Source organism: Vollenhovia emeryi, unplaced genomic scaffold, assembly GCF_000949405.1.
Source record: "Vollenhovia emeryi isolate VEMERY1.0 unplaced genomic scaffold, V.emery_V1.0 DF939314.1, whole genome shotgun sequence".
NCBI classification, from domain to species: Eukaryota; Metazoa; Arthropoda; class Insecta; order Hymenoptera; family Formicidae; genus Vollenhovia; species Vollenhovia emeryi.
The window spans coordinates 65753-73016 of NW_011967052.1; the positions used below are offsets into that span (position 1 = coordinate 65753).

The window sequence follows — 7264 nt, forward strand, 5'->3', positions numbered from 1 at the left end:
TTGGTGAAACCGGACCTAAGGCCCAGCTTCACCAAATGTTGCTTAATTTTAATCTTAGTTTAATTCATGCTTGTCTCTTTCTTGAGCAACAGTCGGAAAGAGACAACGAATTAAACTAAGCTTAAAGTAAAGCGACGTTGATGAAACCGGGCCTAATGCCCATTGCTACCCATCTCGGTTTGACTTACTTTTCATCTTTTTCTAGTCTCAGGAATTGGAAAAAGATAGACAGGGATTAAAACTAATCTGCATTGGTCGAAAGTGGACATAAGACCGACTTAGGCCCAGTTTTTAAACGTCGCTTAACTTTAATCTTACTTGAATTCACGTTTGTCTCGTTCTAAAGTAACAATTGGAAAGAGACAAACATGAAAAGTCGTGAAACGCTATTGTATATGACTCGAGTTTTTCTCTGCCTTGCCTCACGTCTACGATTAAGGTCCGGTTTTGCCACATGTCGCTTAACTTTAATCTGAGTTTAATTCACGTTTGCCTCTTTCCAAAGTAACAGTTGGAAAGAGACAAAGAAGGCCTAAGGCCCGGTTTCGCCAAACGTCGCTTAACTTTAATCTTGGTTTAATTCACGTCTGTCTCTTTCTTCTAAAGTAACAGTTGGAAAGAGACGAAGGACAAATTAATCTAACAATAAGCTTAAAGTTAGGCGACGCTGGTGAAACCAGGCGTTGAGCGACTCGCAGACCTTCCTCTGCCTTACGTTCCTCGCGTTTCGAGCTACAATTTTGATTCCTATCCCCGTTCGAAGGATAACTTGGCGCTTCGGACGTCCTCCCGCACGCGCGTCGACCGCGCGAAATCCTCGAGAACGGCAACACACATCCGGAGATCGCGTTTTCCTCGTTTCCTCCTCGGCCGCGAGACCGTCGCACGTCTCCGCTCCTCCGCTCGTGACGCATCGCGGCGTACGCGCGCGGCTCGACGGAAACCAGCCTGCGTTCGCTCGCTCGTAGATCGATCCGTCTCGAGACGGTGCGAGAGAACCGGGATAATTGGCCGGCAATTTGCGAGGCGTATCCAGTATCTGATTGGGCTTCTTTCCGCGTACAACAGCGGAGTCTTCTTCTTCCTCGTTAATGGCCACCCGCCTTCACGCGAGAAGGTGAACGTAAGGCCGAGCAGCGTTCGGATGTTTCTTTTGTAACGTCGGAACACGTTCGGCCGATAATCGCGCCTGGCGCGATATGAATATTCGCGAAAATTGAAAGGCTTCCACGAGTTTCGGGTACGTACGATCTGTTGGAAGAAGCGCGGAAACTTGAACCTCCGGCAAACTTTCGACTTACTTTACTTCGATTTCTGGTGTTTCGGTAGTTTTGTATTCCGTGATCGCACGACTGCCTACACTGAGAATCGAAAAACAGTAATAGTCTCTAAATTTTTGCTCATTCTCAACTTTTAATCTTAATACGCAAATGCTTACTTAAAAAAAAAATGTCTGCTGAAAAATACAATACCATCTAACGACTAAAGTTGTAAGCGATATTGTATTAAAGAAAACATGATTACTGAACAATTTTATTATTGAATGATGTGCAATTCCGTAACCATTACTGTTGACCACCAGCATTAAAATAATATGTAAATAATATGTAGCCTAACAGTAGGGTAGAAAACATATACATATAAATAGTTAGCTCAGTGTTAGCGTACTAGAGTAATCCGAAATCTTAGGTTAGAATCCCACATATAAAAAAAATTAGAAAAAAGAACTAGTGGAAAAGTTTTTTATTTTCAATAAAATCTTGTACCAAAACCATTACTTTTATCGTGATGATTGTGGAAATACAGTACTGATTCAATACTGGATTAGTAAGTAACAGTCAATCAGTTGATCTACAATATTCATTACTGTAGAATCCGTAATAGTTATTGTAAAATCCGTACTGATTACTGGGAGAATGCTTACTGTAGTGGTACGTAATGGTACGTAATGGTTACTGTAAGAAAGACTAAAAGTTAAAAACGAGGAAAAATGTTATAACCATCACTGTTTTTCAGCTCTCACAAGTTATCAGTGTATGTGTCTTGATTCGTTTAGTATGTTTTTTTTATTTTGTCTCCGAAACGGACTCGAACTCGAAGATTCTGACGTTTCTGACCTTGCTGCTCTCTTATCAAGATTATGCTGTTCTCTTATCTTTCATTTCTGTTTTACGCAAGTAGCGTAATTTACGTGAGCACTTGATAAGAGTATCACTTTGTTGCAAATTGACTAAGTATTGCAAATTGTCTCCGATAACGATACGCGTATCGCTTTTACGATTTGTACGTACCGGCTTTTCAACAATTTTCTCTTTTCGATGTAAACGTTACTTACAGCCATTTACTCACTTGTGCTAGATATGTCGCTTTTTAAACATAATTTAGATTTTTCGAAAGGTGAGTTCTAGCGAGGAAAAGCAACATTTTCACACGAAAATATATAATACATGATAGGACAGAAAATAGATAATATAAAAAATGTTTCGAGTTGCGTATAGAATTTTGAAGAATATGGGAAAAATGCATTTTTTTTGAGCTCATGCATACATTTCATCGTAGAAATATCTGAATAACAGATTCCTGGAATCGAATCGAGGCCGAATCTTTTGAAAATTTGATGAAAGTTTTTGTAACTAAAATCTGGGGAATACAATTTTTATTCGAAAAAGAACATTTCTGCCGCTAAATGAAATAAAATTCTAGTTCCAACGGGGCAGTAAGGATTTGTTACTTAATTGGATTCTAGAAAATTAAGATTCCGGGGGAAGAAACACGATATTTGGATCTTTGAAAACTCTGCGATGCTTCTTGGCAGGTTTAAGGACATTTCAGTCAATCATTCTATCAAGCTATTTCCATTGTTATTAAATTATCATGAAATCAAATCAATCGAACGGGATTTCTATTTTCTTTATCTATTTATATTCGTTCATTTCACAAAAGTTTCTTTTTTTCGGCCCTTTTAAATATCCTTCGTCATAAAGTTGTCACTTTTAATCAGAATTATCGCAGAAATATTCTGATTGCTATTAAGAAGATACAGATAGACGCTTTTTACGAATTGCGATTAAATGAGATTATAAATCTTTCGAGATTAAATTCTCCGAGACGATTAGTGCACATTCGACTCGACATTCGATCGTATTACGCGACGTTTCTGAACGGAAATTTCTGAAACTGATCTTAGAGACCTCAATTCTAAGCGCGAGCAACGTTTAAGTGCGCGATGTCAGCTCGACCCTGAGGATAGCTTGCAATGGGAGCCAAGAGAGTATTTAATCTCCATGTAAATAAGAGCGACCGTGATGCAGTGACCCGTCAACTTTCCGCGTTCTCCTATTACGGCAATTAATCCGTAACTGCGTGGCTATTTATCACCGTAGGACGTTATCGACATTTCGAAGGCAATTGCCGTGTGAACCTTTTCCTCGTCCGATTTCTCCTCCGTCGGGAAGAATGTTTTATCTAAAATGCGCGAGAGCGAATGGATTCTTATTTGATGTGAAAATCGAAGGTACAGTCTTATTCATTAATGCCCGGGCCTCAGTTTTACTAGAATTCACATCTTCATAATCTTTAATCCCATCTATACATCGGTGAGTTTCAGGCTGTAGTTCGTTTCCATATAGAAGTCTGTGGTGGTACCATAGACATGGTAAATATAGACTGAGCGTCCCATTGAATAAGCTGAAGCTTGTGAAGAAAGAGAGAGAGAGAGAGAGAAGATTTAAGAAGACTTTCTTTCTCCGTCTTACATTATCGTAAAAGAAAATCATGCCTGCTCTTCCTTTGTCACGATGGTGAGGCAGACAAAGAAAGTCTTCTTAAATCTTCTCTGTCTCGCTCTTCACGAGCTTCAGCTTATTCAATGGGACGCTCAGTCTATATTTACTATGTCTATGGGTGGTAACATACAGCCTGAAACTCAGTAATTTGTACAGATAACGATATAAATGCAGAATTTGAATAAGTGTGGAGACGACCTTACGCCCACAGAACAAATTTCTGGATCCAATGCTATTACTCTTGAATGTATCATAAAATAGGATCGATACAGCGCCAATCACGTTTATTACAGAGAAATTTCTCAAATCTAGATCTAGAATAAAATGACAGTATCGTCTCTTGTCGAAATATCGTGGCGCCAACTTCGTGCGGTGTAAGATGAAGGGAAGATTTATTCTAAACGCAAGAATATATAAATTTACATTTATATAATTTACTCTTGTCTCAATATAGTAAGTCAATCTTTTCTGACTCGATGGAGGAGAATAAGAATTATTGATTTTATTTTGATACTGTCTTATTTTTATACCAAATGAGGTTGCGAGAAATATAAATGCGTCAAGAATACTTTTTCTATCAATAACAGAAATCCTTTCTGAGGGTGTACTGGCAATTCTTTATTATAACAAATCACAACGTTTCGGCCAGTAGTCCTCTTTAGGTAACGGACTTACAAAAGTACCTACAGATGTCTGAGGGACAGAAAAACAAGATATAAACTAAATTAACAAACCAATTGTGATTTATTATAATAAAGAATTGCCAGTAAGGTCGTTTCCACACTTATTCAAATTCTTGATTCCTCGACTGGCGTCAGCAAGTTGCCATTTAATAAAAATGCTGGCCCAGGCATTAAGAATGAATAAGACTGTACCTAATTTGTTTCCGAGTTTATTGAGGAAACTATTTCTCCTAAGATACACGAAAATCGGGGGGGGGGGGGGGAATTGAACCTCGAAGAGGTGCTTCGCCAATTTGTCTCCGAATTTACCGGAGGAATTATTTCTTAAAGTAACGCTTGTCGATTGAATTATCGTCTTAATTCAAGACGTACTGACATACGCGAAGATCGAAGGTATCGAATTGTTTCCTCGAAACAATGCCCGCCGGTCGAAAAGCTTCCTCCACGTCTCTTTCCGCGGCGACGTATTTGTCTTACTATTCTCCGGATAGAAAATACAAACACGTCAGTCGGATCCGCAACCAGTTCGTTGTAATAACGCGCGTGTGTAATCGTGAAATTTCCCGTCAATTAATACTCGCGCGGTTAATTTTATTGCGGCAGTTTCGTAATTTTATCGCGGCGCTGCCGCGTCAGCTGATTCAACGACCGTATTATCGCGAAATAAAACTGAGTTATGTACGCATATAATCGGCATTGAGATTTGCGATATCGTCGCCGACCCCGTCGCGCGCGTCGGACGGCGGGACGGGGGGGGGGAGGAGGGGAGGGGGGGGGAGGCGGGCACGCTTAATCGGCTCCTCTATCCAGATTGATCTATCGATTCTCCGATTTATTCCTATCAGCCGCGGTAATAGGTAGCGTGCCTCGTTTCACGGTTTACCGACGGGATTCACCCGACTCGGGCGCGCATGGCTCGCCCTGCTCGGAGAAACCACGGGGCACGTGTACGCGAACGTGATTACAGTAGCTCAACGAGGCATCACCTCGACTATCGAGCGTCGTTATCGGCGTTAATATAAATACGATTACGCCTCTTCCGTGCGCGTCGCCGCGGTTTCACAACCGCCGCCTCACGCCGCGGCGCGCGGCGTTCGCGCTTCGAGCGGGTCTCGTCGGTCGCGGGTATCGAGGGCCGGTTCCTCCGACCTGCTGCAATACTGCGATTGTCACTTCTCAAGAATATAATTATTTCGACAAGAGAATCATTTTAAACGCTACAATCCTCGATTTGAAAATACGCCGTTCTCTATCCGATATTGTTCCCTGTCCATTCAAGAAAATTATTATAGGCATATCGGTTTCTCCATTGAATTACGTAAAACTGCCCCATTCAAGCAAGCTTTTCTTCCTTTAACGCGATGCAATCTCATTGCGAGATTTTCACGTTGAGACCAAACGTGTTTTCAAAAGATAAATAATCTTTTCCTCTGCGTATAAAATTAGTTGACTTCCCAAGAGGCTGGAACAATCAACTCCGAGTCTATCGCGACAAAATATTTTCGAGGGGGGGGGAGAGGGAGGATATTAACCGCGCGCGAATCTCGACTTTAATGAAGTCCCGGCTATTATTAATCGATCGCGCGCGACGAGTCTTCTTTCGCCGCGACTTCGTCACGCTGACATTATTCATCGTCCTCGAGGCTCGTATTTATAGACGGTGCGCGCCGTAGGGAGGTATAGTTTTGCCGCGGTTTATGCAAGGTGTGCGCGCCACCGATAAGATGATAAGATAATTTACGTGTAAATATATCGAGGGACGGCGCCGCCTTTGCGCTCGCGTCGCGCTGAAAAGGCGCGAGGGCCGCTGAAAGCGTGTTAATTAGACACGTCGTAATACAATCGTTCGCGGGCAGGAAAACTGCGGCGTCACTCGTTGTCGGTGTTCTCGTCTCATTCCATAGTAGGCGGTTCTTGCGACGGGTTTCCTCCTCGTTGTTTTTCCAGACGGTCCCGCGCGCACGATCGGAATGATCGGTTTTATCGCTCGTCAAAATTGACATGTGTCGATCCTATTTACTTACGTAACTACCAATGCGGTCCAGAAGATAAAATTGCTGTTATTTCATACTGCGCGCGCGCGCGCGCCGCAAGACGCGGCGCTATTAAATATAAATCGGCTTACGTAACGCTCGCCGAGAAATCGTTTATGCATATATTCTCGCCGTTAAACTTCGCGACTTGATAATCGCCGCGGTGGTTCCAGCGATCGTTAATTACACTTCCGTGATGTGTTGCATATATTCCGGCGTATATTCCGTCCGCGCGCGATATTAACGCACGTGATTCGCAATTGCCGTGACAATTGCGATAATTGACGGCGCAGAAACATGCTCGCGAATGCAAATAACGTTCCCACGTGCGCGCGGGTGGGGAAAAGTCGAATTGGTCGCGTAACGTTTGCGACACGAGCGGAAGACACGCGCGTGCGTTCGTAGGAAGCCCTCGTCGCCCGAAAATATCCTATTAAAGCCAACCGTGTCGCACCGCGGCGGAAGACTCTCAAGTGAACATCCACCGATCTGTATATTTGTAAACTTGTAAATACGCTCGGCTGTAAGCAGTAAGCGTTAATCCGCGATTGTTTCGTTCAGATGCCTGCACCCACAGAAAGGACTTCTGTTACCGAGACAAAAAGTATTCTTGACGCATTTATATTTTCTCACAATCTCGTTTAGTATTAAAATAAGACAGTATCAAAATAAACTCAATAATTCTTATTCTCCTGTATCGAACTAAAAAAGATTGACTTACTGTATTGAGACCAGAGTAAATTATAGGGGAACCCGGGGCATA

The 7264-nt window shown here is 42.3% G+C and overlaps 1 protein-coding gene across 5 annotated transcripts in view; it reads left to right on the forward strand.

Annotated features, from left to right (window-relative positions):
- LOC105558759 (probable beta-hexosaminidase fdl) overlaps positions 1-7264 on the forward strand; it is a 67660-nt gene that overhangs the window by 3299 nt on the left and 57097 nt on the right. The window contains exon 1 of one of the 5 annotated variants that reach the window (XM_012006643.1): positions 624-3514. The exons of 2 other annotated variants lie outside the window; for them this stretch is intronic. The gene's annotated coding sequence lies outside the window, so the exon portion shown is untranslated. Of the gene's footprint in view, positions 1-623; positions 3515-7264 lie in introns of those variants that run through there. 2 more of the 5 variants (XM_012006644.1, XM_012006648.1) reach the window with 2 other exon arrangements.